Here is a 16,927-nt window from a genome sequence, read left to right as displayed (position 1 = left end):
GAAATAAAGTTACAAAAGGGTCCATAGGGTAGAATAAGTAAAATAATGTGATACTCACATTGCAACATCCAAATGAAACAACTTAGGATCTAAAATGTTTATCTTTCTCTTTCTCGCCGTCTATTATATTATCTATTCTATCTATTCTATTATATAATCAAAATTTACCTTTAATGATAGAATCAACGTAGCATGTTTCTGCTTTATTTTGTTTAACTCATTAAAGTCAATTCATTATGATGAATTAATTATATCAACTAATTGATTTGGATAGACATTTAAGTATCACACAATTTAAAATTATGTATATTAATTATTTGATTTAATTTTTATGATATATAAATTTAAGGAATAAATTAAAATAAGATAATTTATTACTTATTTAAATTGAATACAACAAATATAAATTAATTTAGTTAAAAATTTACTATTTTCTAATCTTCTATACATAAAAATGACAAAACAAAATTATAAAAATAATCTTTTTATCACTTTTGCTATTTTAATTTTATTTTCTTTGTTTTTTTATGTATAATTTTATTTTATATTAACTTTGTTTATTTAATAATAAAATATACTCATATTAATTCTATCATATAATAATATATTTTTCTCCTATATTAATCAAAGAATTTCAATAGTTATCAACTACATCTAATAGAATGACTGAGAAGTAAGAACTACAATAAGTTAAACCCAGGTTCAAAATGCTGAAACGAAGAAAAGAAAACAGTGGATATATGATTAGAGAAAAATGTATAATAATGACAAAATATACTAAAACTGGATTTTTTCTCCAACTAATAAAAGTGAGGTGTTAATTCCTCATGAATTCATTTTTTCTCTAAAATAAAATCACTATTTTCTTTTCTAAATTTATTTTAGAAAAATATATTTATTATAATTATATTACAATTAACATTTAACGAATAATGCATGATTATACTAATTTAGAGAAATATTTTTATTATAATTATATAAAATCAATATTTGATACATTATCAACTAATAAAAGTAAAGTGTCAATTCCTCATGAATTCATTTTTCCTCCAAAATGAAAGTACTATTCTTTCTTCTAAATTTATTTTAGAAAAATATATTTATTATAATTATAGTACAATATTACAATTAGCATTTAATGAATAATGCATAATTATAATAATTTAGAAAAGTAAAATAAAGTCCAGTAATTTATCTTCTGACTGCACACGTGTATAGAATAACTTTTAAGAATGAGTCATGTATAATAAATACGGTCGATAATTGTAAAAATGTATACTAACATTGATATAATATTATTTCACGTATATATTTTGCAGGCATCAAAGAAAAGTGTTGAGTTATTTTTTAGTAAATTTAGATTATTTATTGTTTATTCGAGAATTTTATGCATTAGAATTCTCTAATAATTTCTTATTTATTTTGAGCTAATTTTGATATGTTCTTACTTGACAGTAAAACAACATATAAAACTTTGTTGGTGGGTCTAAATATTATTGTTATTTATGGTCACATTAAGTATATATGTTTGATTTATTAAAGAAAGTAGATTACTAAAACCAATTAATAACTATTTTAGAGTTAATATATTTAACACTAGCTTAAGAAAAAACAAATAATACATAACATGTATATTTTTATTAATCAAATTATTATAATTTAAATTAATTTTAACAAAATAATTTAAAATTATAATTTCAATTTTATCACGTGCATGGCACGGGTGATTAAACTTGTTTAATATACTAAAATTGGGTTTTTTCCCGTAACTCATTTCAAAAGTTAATTTAAAAAGTAAGAATTTTCTGACACTTATAATGAATTATCATATTTTTAATTTAGATAATACCGAACTTAATATATCTTATGTAATAAATTACGGAATAAATTCTAGTAACTTTCAGGGACTGATATTCTAATAATAACTACCTTCGTTCATTTATTCCATTAGAACTGCTATTTATAAATAACTGCTATTTATGTTTATCTACTTAATATACTAAAACTGAGATTTCCCCCGACTACTAAAGGTGACGTGTCGATCTCTCATGCTTCCATTTTCCCTCCAAAACGAATAAAATTTTCTTTTCTATTCTAAATAATTATTTTATTGTAATTATATTATAATTAATACTAAATGAATAATATATAATTATACTAATTTAGCAACATATCTTCATTATAATTATATCAAATCAATATTTAATGCACTATTAAACTACTTATCAATTATCAATTAAAAATACTTTTAATAATTTTAATGATAATAATAATATCAATAATAATAATAATAATAATAATAATAATAATAAATCTTTGTTACCCGATTCACGTTTATCAAATAATTTTTTTAAATTATTTTATAAAAAATATATTTAATATATTTATATTGTAATTAATATTTAATAAATAATATATAATTATATTAATTTAGAAACATATTTTCATTATAATTGTATCAAATCAAAATTTAATACATTATTAAAAAATTACCTTAATAATAGATAATTTACATATTTATTTTTGTTTTACTAAAGTCTATATATAGTATTTTCCTGTGGTACATGAATCTAAATTTGTGAGTCAATTCATAATTTTATATTTAGTGTTTTTTTTTACTACTTCATAGAATAAGAATATATTTTTTGTTTTTTATTGAAGTTGATCCTTTTAAGGTACAATTTATAATTTTTTATGATATTTTTCATATGCTCATTCTATTATATTATTCTTTTGATAATTTTTTATTTGTTGTTACTCTAAGTTATTCTTATCCTCTAATGTTCCAGTTCGATTGTCTTTTGCCACAATCATTTATAATGCATTATATCCATGAAATACCTCATCGAGTTGTCTTAAACTAAAAATAGAAATTAGTTGGAGAATAAAAAAGGTTACGTATATCATGGTCTAAAACTGGGTTTTCCCCCGACTAATGAGAGTGATGTGTCGATTCCTCGTGAATCCATTTTCCCACCAAAATGAATGCACTATTTTTTCTTCTAATTTTATTTTATAAAAATATATTTATTATAATTATACTATAATTAGCATTTAAGTAATAATGTATAATTATACTAATTTAGAAAATATCTTTATTATAGTTATATAAAATCAATATTTAATGCATTATTAAACTACTTATCAATTATCAATCAAAAATATTTTTAATCATTTTAATAATAATAATAATAATAATAATAATAATATGATAATTATATGATAATGGCACCGATTTTTAGTGACCAATTTATAATTTTTAACTAAATTTATTTTAGAAAAATATCTTTATTATAATTACATTACAATTAACATTTAACGAATAATGCATGATTATACTAATTTAGAAAAATATCTTTATTATAATTATATAAAATCAATATTTAATACATTATCAACTAATAAAAGTGAAGTGTCAATTTCTCGTTGATTTGATTGGAGTAAATATCGAATTATTTAATAAATAATAAATATGATAACGAAATATATGAATTAATTTAATTAGTTTATTTTTCTTAATACCATCTATTTATACCAGATCAAATATTTTTTACTCATTTGCTTTCTTTTCTCTCTCTCTCCCTCCCTCCCTCTCTCCCCCCTTTCTCTCGTGTTTAGGTACAATTTTTGTAATTTATTGAATTTTTGTTTCTTTTATCTTTATTTAAACATTTCATTTTTTATATATTTTTAAAAAAATTTGTTTATTTTAATTGCTTATTATTAGGTGCATACTTTTTTTTTCTTTTAACTTCTTATTAATAAAAAAAATGTGTCATTTTTATGTTATTTTTAAATAATCTTACTATAATTTTGTTTTATAATATTCTATTTTATCATGTGTACTTCAATTCATATATATATATTGTCTTTTTTTTTGTGATTCACAATTAATATATATATTGTTTGTGTATGTGGTTTATATATATATTATATTGTCTTTCTTTTGTGATTCATAATTAATATATACATTGTTCGTGTATGTAGTGTATATATTAATGCTTTTATTGATTCTCTTCATTATTTTTTTTGTCTTTTTGTCGCTCTTTATTTTAGTTATATTCATTGATTTCTTTGTATTGATACTCTTTTTATTTGAAATATCGTGACAATTTAGAGTATATGTTGCGACCCATGTGATATTCGTTAATTTGGTGTATCTTTTTACATTATTTATATTATAATGTGTTTAAGGAGTTAACTTAAAATTATAATATGATATATAAATTTATGATATGATTTATAGTATGCTAAAATATTAGAATATTATCATATAGATATTTATTTTATTTGTCCATTAGATTCAACTATATAGGATCTTGAAAATTATGTAATTATGTAATTAGTTATTTTTTCATATAATTATTGTATTGATCATTTACATTATTGAGACTATTTTCATTATTAATATTTATAAATTGTACTGGAAAAATATAGTTTATGATATTTAATTTTTACTATTTATTAAAAAAATCATAATTACTTAACGATATTTATTTTTTAAATTTACTATGTATGCAATTTTTTTTTCTGACAAAATTTTACTCATGATGGTAATTCTTCTAATGGTGTAGATGCGAAAAATTATATTTTTATTTTTTAATACAATTGATATATCATTAATTAATAATGAATAGTAATTAACCCTTCATATTTTTAATCAAAGCATTTTGACTATAATTTCTATTTACAGATATTAATGGATGATTATTTTTTAAAAATAAAATGCATTATGATTTTAGATTATTTCATAATTAACAATAATACTTGATTATTTTTTTAAAAATAAATTGCATTATGATAGATTTTAGGTTATTTCACAATAATAATTAATGTTCATAATATTGAATTACTCTAAATTTTTTATTTTCTATCGTTAGTTGTTAATCCTAAATTAAAAAGATTATGTTGAATTATTGAATAGTCCAAGTATAACCGAGTTAATTTAGTCTATTTGTTTATTAATATAATTGATTGAAAGCATAAATGATAAATAAGACAAGCAAATATAATTAGAAAAATAGAATGTTAGTAATTACTTAAAATAGATAACAAAATAAGTTATAGGGTATTATTTTATTTAAATTATTAATAATTAAAAGAATAAAAGTTCCGTAATTATTTTTAAAATAGACATTAAATTTAGTTTTATGATACTAACTTATTTGAGTTGTTAATAAAATTTTATAATTTTTAAATTTATATCTACTCAATTTATGTATTTTATTTTATTCAACTTTAACAAAAAATTGAGAAGTGCATTTTTAATTATTTATTTACAAAGTATAGCGAAATCAGTTAGATCAATTAAAATTAATTATCGATAATTGATATCAATTAATTGATTCTATTAATTTGTAAGATGAATAACGTATAATAAATGTTGTGAAATTAATTATAATAAATTAATAATTAATAAATAAAAAATAAAAGGAACTTTTTTATTACTTTTTAATGGCTACACATTTTTATAATTTCACTTGATCTTTATCTCTTCCTTTCACATTTATTTCTTTTAATTTATTGAACTAAATTAATTATACTAATTATTTATATTAACTAATTAAGTACTTTTTAATGGGTTATTGATAAACCCCATTTGTAGGGTTTATCTTGTATTGATTTTTGGGGATTTTATCACCTTTTACCCACATTTATTCAATGAAATAGCGTGGTTTTGTATATTCTCCTTTAATTGTGCTTAAGAGTAAAAACATGCTTTTTAGGTCTTAAAATAGCTAAATGTAATTTACCTTGATTCCATTAGATGCCTTGATATGTTTGTTAAGTGATTTCAGATTTAGGAGACAAAGATTGGATTAAGGGAATGAAGAAAAAGCATGTAAAGTTGGAGAACTCATGAAGAAATGATGGAACCAAAAAGCTATCAAGTCTGACCTCTTTGCACTTAGTTGACCATAACTTGAGCTACAGATGTCCAAATGATGCGGTTCCAGTTGGGTTAGAAAGCTAACATCCGGGGCTTCAAAACGATATAAGATTTGCCATAGTTGCATCACGCATAGGGGCGCGCACGCGCACAGTACGCGGACACACCGATGGTGGCACATGATCCACTTAATGCAACTCGTGGCCAGCGATTTTAGAAGCCTTGTGGGCCCAATCCAACTCATTTCTGATGCTATTTAAGCCAAGGATTGAAGGGGAATCAACATACTTTTGACCATTAGTTTAGTTTAGCTTAGTTTAGTAGTTAGAGTTAGTTTTTAGAGAGAGAAGCTCTCACTTCTCTCTAGAATTAGGATTAGGTTTAGGTTAATCTCTCTTCTTAGATCTAGGTTTAATTCATGCTTTGATTCACTCCTCCTTTATCAATTCTTAATCTTCTCCTCTTCCTCTTTCTAGTTATGTGCTTTACTAATTGTAATTCTTCATTTTGTTTTGGATAGATTGTTGTTCCTTTGTTTTCTTTCAATAATGCAATTTGAGGTAATTCATGATAATTGTGATTTTCTTGATTGTTGTTGTTAATTTCTTTGCAATAATTGTTGTTAGATTTTATTCTTGTTATCAATTTACTATGCTTTCCTTATATGCCTTCCAAGTGTTTGATGAAATGCTTGGTTGGATTTTAGTGTAGGTTTTGTTCCTCTTGGCCTAGGTAGAGTGATTAGTGACTCTTGAGTTATCTAACTCCTTTGTTGATTGATAATTAGAAGTTGCTAATTGATTTGAATGCCTCTAAAGCTAGTCTTTCCTTTAGGGGTTGATTAGGACTTGAGGAATCAAATTGATTCATCCACTTGACTTTCCTCCATGATTAGAGGTTAACTAAGTGGGAGTAATGGACAATTTGTCATCACAATTGAGGAGGATAACTAGGATAGGACTTCTAGTTCTCATATCTTGCCAAGAGCTTTGCTAGTTGTTAGTTTATTTTCTTTGCCATTTATATTTCTTGTCTAAAAATCTTAAAAACCCCAATTATAACTCACAACCAATAACAAGACACTTCATTACAATTCCTAGGGAGAACGACCCGAGGTCCAATACTTCGGTTTATAAAATTTAGGGGTTTGTACTAGTGACAAACAACTTTTTGCATGAAAGGATTGTTGTTTGGTTTAGAAACTATACTTTATAACGAGATTTCATTAGTGAAATTCTAAACCGTCAAAAATCTAATTCATCAGTTATTATAACTGTATTTTTAGATCATAGGTTAAAAATATTATAAAAATATTTTATAAAAATTGTTAAAAAATAAATATTTTTTAAATGTATTCTTAACATACAAATTAACTAAATTATTTTTCAATTTAATGTGTTTGATTCATTCAAGTGTATTAATTATAACTAATCAATTATGTAATTTGATTTGATTACAATAAATATTTCATCATTTAATATTTTATTTGATTCATTAAATTACATTAATCATAACTTTAAATATTGAATTTAATTAGAGTAAATATCAAATTATTTAATTTTTTTGATTCATTAAACCAAATTAATTATAACTAATTTATTATTTAATTTGATCGAGATAAATATTAAATTATTTAATAAATAATATATAAAGCAATAAAATAAATAAACTCAATTAATTCAATTTATTATCTTATTATTTTATATATCCCTTTTTTTCTGTCTATTTTGTATCTCAGGTAAAATATTTGTAATTTTTTATTTTTATTTTTTATCTTAATTTTGCTAATATTTTTCTCTGATTTTGTTTTATATTAATTTTTTTTATTTATTTTGATTAATAATTCTTAAGGGTATTATTATTTTATTAAAGATAATTTAAATTTTTTGTAATATTTTTATAAAAGTTGATTAATAGGTTTTTCTTTAAAATATTTTTTTAATAAGATCGTATTTTGATTTTTCTCTTTCATCATTTGTATTAATTAATTATATTAATCTTCTATTGCGATACATTTTTTATCTACTTCACATATTATCTTTTCTAAAGTCTTTTACTTTTTTGAATTGCTATTTTTAACATTATTTTAATTGTTTATTTTACTTTTACTTCTCATATATAGATTTATTGTAATTCATCACATGTTCTTTTTGAATTTAAGTGGTTTTTTAGGATATATTTTACCATTGATGCGTTTATTTTGTTTAGTGTGTTTTTTTTAGTTTGTACTTAATATAATAATTTGTAAATATCTATTTTATTATATAAAAATTAAATTTCTGCACTTAATGATAAAACTAAAAATTAAATTTTTGCACTTAATGATAAAACCGTCGTAACATATTTCTGATGGTGTTTTTCAATTTATTTCTTTTAACTCATTAAATTTATTTTATTGTAATAAATTAATTATATCAACTAATTGATTTGGTTAATTATTTAAATATCATACAATTTATTATAATTTCTATCAATCAATTAATTGTAATTCAAATTAAATGATTATTTTGTTACGAAATTATTATTTCATAATCTATTTATAGGCAATACATATATTAATTATAATCGCAAATTAAGCTATTTTACGTTAAATGACTTATATAATGGTAATTTCATTTATTATCATATAAATAAGTCATTATTACTTTTGATTTAGAATTAAATGAGAATAAAACCAGGGATACTATTTTATTTGACCTTAGGGTGTCACACTCAGATATAAATAGTGACTTCTGAATTTTGGTCTAAAACACGTCAAAGCCACATCTGTAACTCTTTTTCCATAAAAGGAATTGCGATTCAACTCTATCAGGGATACGGAAGGTTTTCAAAGAACAAGGGAATGATCTGAATTTGCAAGAATTTTAAATGTTCGAATTTACGCTGTTGTTTCAGTTGGTTGTCGTTATGAGAATAACTCTAATCTATACATGTCTAAGAACTAGAATAAATTAAATATTATTTAAGTAATTTATTTCTAATATTGATATTTGATTAAATTAGTTTTAGAGAAATTTAAATTGTTGACTCAATTTATATATTACGACTATTCTTTTTGAATATATTATTTTTACATTTTTTAATATATATATTAGTTTATTTTCTTTCTTGGATATATGTATCAACTTTTTTTTCTCATTTTTTATTTCAGATTAGTAATGTAATTATTAAAAAAATATTAAAACATCACTATTTTAAAAAAAGGAAAGATATGTTAAAAAAAGGAAAACAAAAAATTAAAATATCACTGTTAGAAAAAAAATCTGTTAATATGTGTATGAATGGGGTCGAAATTGAAAAATATATATGGATATAAAAAATAAAAAATTATTGCACGATTGTAGAATAAAAAATAATCATATATATATATATAACAAAATAATTATAACAAAAAAATAATTAATATATGTGATTTAAATGTTTTTAATAACTGGTAATATAGAGTACGTTTAACAAAATATAATTCATATATTTTTTATTTATGTATATGTATAGAAATGGTTCTCATGGATAATAAAGTAAGTTGATTTAATAATAATAATAATAATAATAATAATAATAATAATAATAATAATAAGGTCTACATGGTACATGCATTATATTTTAAAAAGGTAAAATATATTTTTAAAAAATTAGGGTATCAATAATCAATTGCGATTAATATCAATATCAATAATTAATTCTTATAATTATTTTTTGTACTACTATAGGTTACGTATAGTATTTTTTTTGGAGAATAAAAAAGGTTGTGATTCATAACATTTTTGTAACTCATATTTTTTTATTAATTATTTTACTTTTTATATTTACAGTAAATATTGAATGTAAAAAAGAAAAAAATAATATTAAATATTATCTATTTTATTTATTTAGAGTTATAATTAAATTTGATATAATTATAACAAATGTTTAGAATTAATAATAACATGATAGTATAATTTTAAGTTGTATAATATAATAAAAAAATATAGCAATTTATGTATGCTTCCTATATAGTAATAATATTATATATATTTATATATCTCCTCTTTTAGTTCTTTCCTAAAAATATTGGCATATAATTAATATCGATCATATATATTGAGTAAGTATCTCTATTGAATTAATCATTAAGGTTAATAAAATATAATGACATAAATTTTACCTAATTGTAGTAAGTATTTCCATTGAAAATATTTGAGAATTATTACCGTGTATAATTAGTATATATATATAGGTGTTCATGGTTTGGTTAATCCAAAAATCAAACCAGTTTTTTGGTTAACCAAAAATATAGTATTGGTTAATTAACCAAATTGGTTTTAAATGATGAAACCGGTTAGTGAAATTTAAAACTGATTTTTAACCGGTTATTAAAGTAAAAACCGGTTTTTAAAAAATAACCGGTTTTTATATAGAAAAATCGGTTTTTATATTAAAAAACCAGTTTTTACACTAAAAATCAGTTTTTACCTAAAAACGGGTTTTTATACTTAAAAATTGGTTTTTGTACCATAAAATTGGTTTTTACATGTAAAAATAAATTTTTACACAAAAATTAATATTTTTACATACAAAAACCCAAATTTTTAAACCTTTTTTTAATTGAATTTTTTTAATCTATTTTTTTTTCTTTCTAAATGATACGAGTAACATTTGTAAAAAATGAAATCCCTTCGATTGCTTTCGTTCCTTTTTCTTTGTTATCTCTTTTCAGCATTTTCTATAAATACTTCTTTCTAATATAAATAATTTTCTTTCTAAATGATATGAGTAACTTTTTCTTATCTCCTTCTTTCCATCTCTCTCCTTTTCTCTCCCCCTCCTCTTCTCTCTTCCTTCTCTCTCTTCTCTCTCTCTCTCTCTCTCTCTCTCTCTCTCTCTCTCTCTCTTTCTCCCCTTCCCCTCTCTCTATCTCTCTCTCTCATTTTTCTCTTTCTCCCTCCTCTCTCTCCTCTTTTCTTTCCTCTCTCTCTCCCTTTCCCTCTTTCTCTCTCCCATCCTCTCCCTCTCTCCTTCTCTCTCCCCTCCTCTCTTTTCTCTCTCTCTCCTTCTCTTTTTCTATCTCTCTCTCTCCTTCTCTCTCCCATCATTTCTCTCTCCTTCTCTCCCTCCATCATTTCTCTCTCTTCCCTCTCTCTTTCTCTCTCTTTGTCCTTTTTCTCTTCCTTTTTCTCTCTCATATCCTTCTTCTCTCTTCTTATCTCTCTCCTTTTTTTCTTTCTCCTCATCTATCTTCTCTTCCTCTCTCTCTTCTCTCTCGCTTTAGAGAGAAGAGGAGAAAAGAGATAGAAGAGAGATAGAGATTGAGAAAAGGTTAAGAGAGAAAGAAAAAAGAGAGAGTAAGAAAAGAAAGATGAGAAGGAGAGAGAAGGAAGAGAAGAAGAGGAGGAGAGAGAGAAAATGGGAGAGAGAGAGAAAGAAGAAAAGGAAAGAGAGAGGAGCGAGAGTAAGAAAAGAAATACGAGAAGGAGAGAGAAGGAAGAGAAGAAGAGGAGGAGAGAGAGAAAATGGGGGAGAGAGAAATAAGAAAATGAAAGAGAAAGGAGCGAGAGAGAGAGAAAGAGAGAAAAGAGAAAAAAGAGAGAGAAAGAGAGGGGAGGGAAAGGATAGAGAGAGAGGGGGGAAGGAGAGGGGAGAGAGAGAGAGAAAGTGAGAGAAGGGAAAAGAGAGGAGAAAGGAGAGAGATATGGGAGAGAGAGAGAGAGAAGGAGAGGAGAGGAAAGAGAGATAGGAGGAGAGAGAGAGAGAGGAGTAGAGATAGAAAAAAGAGAGAGATGATTAGAGAGAGGAAGGGGATGAGAGAGAGAAAAAGAGAGAAGGGAGGGGGAGAAAGAGGGCAAGGAGAGAGAGAGAGAGGAAGTGAGAGAGTGGAGAGAAGGAGAGAAAGAGAGAGAGAGAGAGAGAGAGAGAAGGAGAGAGAGAGAGAGAAGGGGCCCACTACAAGAATTTGACAAATTAGCGACGAATCTTTGCGAAAAATATTTTTTGTCACTAATCTGTCACTAACTTGCGAGGAATTAGTGACGCACTTACGACAAATTAATGAGCGGTCACAAAATACCTAAACTTGAGAAAAACGACTGATTAGCGAGAGATTTACGAGTAAGTTTGTTTATCGCAGATTGACTTTTGTAGCTAAAAAAAGAGCGAGGAAAATTTTCTCTCTAATTTCTCACAAATTAATTTGCGAGTGATAATGTTCTAGCAAATCAGTCACTTAGGGGTTCACTCGAATAAAAGTAAAGTAGCGAGGGATATTATTATCACTATTCCGTCGCAAGTGTTTGATATACAATTAGCGAGGAACAATGTCCCTAACTAATCCGTTACAAAGACTTGAAATGCATTATGTGATGGGCAAATTCCTAGCTAATTTGTCGCCAAAGTTTTTATTTTTAGCGAGGAATTCATTTCTCGCTAATTTGTCGCATAATATTGTAAAATTCAAAATTAGGGTAGCGACAGAAAATAGTCGTCGCTAACTCGTCGCAACGCATATATCATTCAGCTAGGAAAGTGTTCCTTGCTAATTAGTCGCTAAAGTGGAAATATGGATATTGAGCGCCTATGACCTAAGTAGCAAGGAATTTGCGACCGTTTAACAACTGACACACTTCGTTCGCTGATTTTAAGTCGCTGATTAGCGGGTGAAATACATTTGTCGCTAAGTTGTCGCAAGTTTAATTTAGCGAGCGACTTGGCAACTGCAATCTTGTCGTCAAGCAAAAGCTATATCCTACCTATTTTGTAGCAAATTATTCGCTAATCTCGTTGGAAATCCGTCGCAGAGTTATAACAAATCCAAAGCTAACCGAGAAAATGTTAGAAGTAACTGGTCGCAATTGAGTCACTAATCAAAAGCTTATTTAGTGAGGAATTAACAACCGCTTAACAACTGGTAGACTTTCCTCACTTATTTCATGTTCTTACTAATTCGATCGCTACTTTAACTAACGGCTCACATTCCTGTTCAGCCACTTTTCTATTGAGTTTAAGAAATTAATTTTATATTTTTATTTTTAAAATTATAAATTTAATATTAATAATTAAAAATAAATTATAAAAGAATAAAATACTTTAAGTTATTTAACCTGTAAAATGTATAAAATAAATAAATTTAAATTAAAAAATATTTTGTTGTTATTATGTGTAACAAAATCAATATAAAAACCCATTAATATTATATAAAGATGAGTTATTTATAAATATTATTAAATTTATTTATTTCCTTAATCCTGTTTAAATAGAAGCAAATTTAAAAATTTATATTCGAATTATTCTTTATCTCCATCCATAATTCTAATAGATAAAAAAATATATTTCTTTAATCTTATCTTAAATATCTTTAATTTTTTTAATTTTATTATTTTTAAAAATTATTAATTTTTATTTTATTATATCATCTCATCATATTATACATTATCCTTTTCTCTTATTATTTTTTATATACATGTATAAATATTATTGTCTCTGATTAATATAACTACCATCTTAAAAATTAGTAAAAAATGTAATTATCTGTTAATTTTTCTTCCTTCTTCCTACAGTTATTTTTTTTATTTTACACATAACTTCTGTTCTTGTTGTCTTCTTCTTTATTCTTCTGAGTACATGTAGTACTCTTTTCTATCTTTTTTATAATTAATAAAAAAATAATGATAGATATGTGTATAGAGAATGGTAAGAAAAAATAATAAAAATAAAAATTTAAAAATTTAAAAAAATAATAAAACTAAAGATGATTTAAGATATTAAATATAAAATTAAAAGAAAAAACATTTTTAGCAATCAAAATTATGCGAGAAAAAGAATTCTTTAAATTTAAATTTTTATATCAACTTCAAATTAAATAAGATTGAAAAAAATAAACAAATTTATAAATATTTGTAAATTTTCTATCTTGATTGTTACTTATAATAATAACATAATAATTTTAGTATTATACTTAAATTAAGGACAAAAAAATCTTAATAAATCAATTATTTGCCAAAACTACGTGAATCCCCCAAATCATAAAAGGCTACGTCAAAATTTTCATTTGCATTTCTGTATAAATCGAATTAAATAAATTTGATTTAGACAAAGACATAATAAATTGAATTCATAAGGTTCAAATTACATACAACTTCTGATTCACATGTAAATCGAAGCTAATAGCTTTAAATTATGATGTCCTTACTAAATAGAAGCAAATGGAGTTGATTTATACCTACTGATAAATCGAATCCATTAAAATCGATTTACAATGATATGTAGCTTATGCTAAATGGAACTTATTAGTTTTGATTTACAATACTTTTTCACACCATCAATAATTTATAAATTAAAAAAAATAATATTATACAACCAAATTGAATTAATTCGATTTAGTATATGCCTAACGTATATAAATAGGAGCTGAACATGAAATTTTTATCACAGTAGAAATCATAAAAAAATGCTTATAATAAAAAATTTGAGATGTACTCGTTTCTCTATAATAGTCATAACATCTTTTAAGCTATTTTTAAATTTTATAAACTTATTCACAATAATTACAAAAAGTGTTTATACTAAAAAAATTTGAAATTTTATATAAATATTTAATTTAAAATTATTAGTAAAATTTTAGTTCTATTCTGTTACAAAATGAATAATTATAATGTTATGAGTATTTTATATAAAAATCAATACAAAAAATTCAAATTCCATAAAATATTTTTTTTGTATTTATGAGTTATAAAAAATAGATGAGAAAATATTATATGGAATTAAAAATTGCATGTAATTCGAATATTATGAATTCGATTTATCATGTGTTTCCTTAAATCGAATTCATTTAATTTAATTTTATATACGTAGCCTTTTATAATTTTGAGAGTTTGCGTAATTTTGGAGGAGAATTATTTTATTAAAGTAAATTGCCCTTAAATTAATTCAAACTTCATTAATCTATATATTAAAAAAATAAATAACTCATGAAATTTTTATTTTTATTTTTATTTTTTATTTATTAATAATTTATTATTTACAATTTTTTTATCTCAAATTTATGATTTAAAAAATATAAAAAATAATTTTTATTCGTTCCAAGTTCGAGTTAATACTCAATGAATTTTTATTTTTGTTTTAGTTTTGTTGCTATTTTAAAATGATCATTTAAATCTTTAGTTTTCCACTTTGGCGCTCGAAAGCGAAAAACCGCAATACCAAAAGGTTGAAAAATCGCATCTGCATTGTCACGCTAGCGATCCGAGACAAACCCGTCTCATCCAATCGCGAGCGACAGTCTCTCGCCCTCATATATAAACCAAAAGCCAATCGACCACTCTACACAAAATTCAAATCCCAAATTCGCATCCCTCATCAAAATCCCGCGCCATGGGTTCTTCCAAAGTAGCAGCAACAACCACGAAGGGCGGTAGAGACAAACCCAAATCCTCAAAGTCCATTTCCAGGTCCTCCAAGGCCGGCCTCCAATTTCCCATCGGCTGTGTCGCTCGCTACCTCAAGGTTGGCCGTTATGCCCAGCGGGTTGAATCTGGGTCACCCGTTTACCTATCTGCGGTACTCGAATATCTCGCCACCGAGGTTCATCCTTTACTTCCCTTATTCTAATTTTCTCAACCTTCATATTTGTTACTTTTGGTTCTTATGGCTTTGGTTGGTTTAGGTTCTGGAGCTTGCCGACATGCTACGAGGGACAACAAGAAGACTAGGATTATTCAGAGACACACTTAGCTTGCGGTGAGGAACGATGAGGAATTGAGCAAGTTCATGGGATCCGTGACCATTGCGAGTGGTGGAGTTCTGCATGCCGAATATTCACCAGAATTTATTGCCTAAGAAGTTTGCTAGTGGAAAGGACAAAGCCGATATTATTGGATCTGCTAGTGAAGAGTTTTAGGTGCATAACATATTGGATTGTTTAGATTATTGGGAATTGGGACTGTTTAAATGATGTAAAGGTTCTTTGTGATTTGGATAAAGGAAAACTATTCTTGCTTTAGAAGAATTATAATTGACTTCGTACAAAAGTCTTATTCATTTAAAAGTTATGAAGAATTAGTAATTTTATTAAAAACTAAACAATTTCCAATAATTTGTTTATTAATATTTTGAAGGGCTACAATCACACTAGTTACCTATAGATAACTAATTTGTTATTAGTTTAAAAGAAATTTGTAATGATATTTTGCGATAATAATGCAATTAATTGATTATATATTATTTCTTGGTAAATTAGCAACTATTTCATAATTATATTTTCTCATTTCGAATAGTTTTGATTTAGCGATAACATTTTTACAAATTTGATTAAAAATTTTCAAAAATTAGCTATAGATTTACTATAAAATGTGACAGATTAGCGCTTATATTAGCGGCCAATTAACGACGAGTTAGGTTCGGAAAAATTCTTCGCTAATTAGCGTCAACTATGCACTCTATTTTGTCTACGAAGTTAGCTTGCATTTAGCGATGAGTTTGCTGCAGTAAAGTTCGTCGTTAATTAGCGACTCCCGTTTAGTCTATTTCTTCTATGGAATTAGCTTTTATTTTAGTGATGGATTTGCGACTATTTATTCGGTAGCTAAAAAACTTTCCGATGAATTAGCGACTGTTGTGTTTGCCTCACTGATCTGCGACTTGTAATTAGCGAGGAAAACATTAGTTGCTAGGCGGTAGCTAATCCGTCACAAATTATATTTTGCGTCAGATTAGCGATGATTTTACGACTCTTCTTGTGGTAGCTAATCGGCCATATTCTTGTAGTGCGGGAGAGAGAGAGGGAGAGAATGATAAAGAGAAAAGGGAGAGAGAAAGAAAGACGAGGTGAAGAAAGAGGAGAGAGAGAAAGAGAGAGAGTGAGAGAGAGAAGGGGAGGGGAGAGAGAGAGGAGGGAGAGGGGAGAGAGAGAGAGAAAGAGAGGAAGAAAGGGAAAAAGAGAGATAGGGGAGAGAGAGAAGGAGAAAAGGAGGGAAAAAAGAGAGAGAGAGGGGGAAGAGATGATGGAAGAGAGAGAGAGAGGGGAGAAAGAGGGAGAGAGAGAGAAGCAGAGAGAGAAATGAGAGAGGG

General features: G+C 25.3%; 1 protein-coding gene and 1 pseudogene across 1 annotated transcript in view; both read left to right on the top strand.

The window, feature by feature from the left end:
• The window catches only part of LOC107481588 (berberine bridge enzyme-like 26), a 64,352-nt gene that overhangs the window by 37,000 nt on the left and 10,425 nt on the right, over window positions 1-16,927 (top strand). The window lies entirely within an intron of this gene.
• On the top strand, window positions 15,207-15,840 carry LOC107481587 (histone H2AX-like; annotated as a pseudogene).

Source organism: Arachis duranensis, chromosome 3 (genome assembly GCF_000817695.3).
Source record: "Arachis duranensis cultivar V14167 chromosome 3, aradu.V14167.gnm2.J7QH, whole genome shotgun sequence".
Taxonomy (NCBI): Eukaryota; Viridiplantae; Streptophyta; class Magnoliopsida; order Fabales; family Fabaceae; genus Arachis; species Arachis duranensis.
This window is presented reverse-complemented; position numbering and strand designations above follow the sequence as displayed.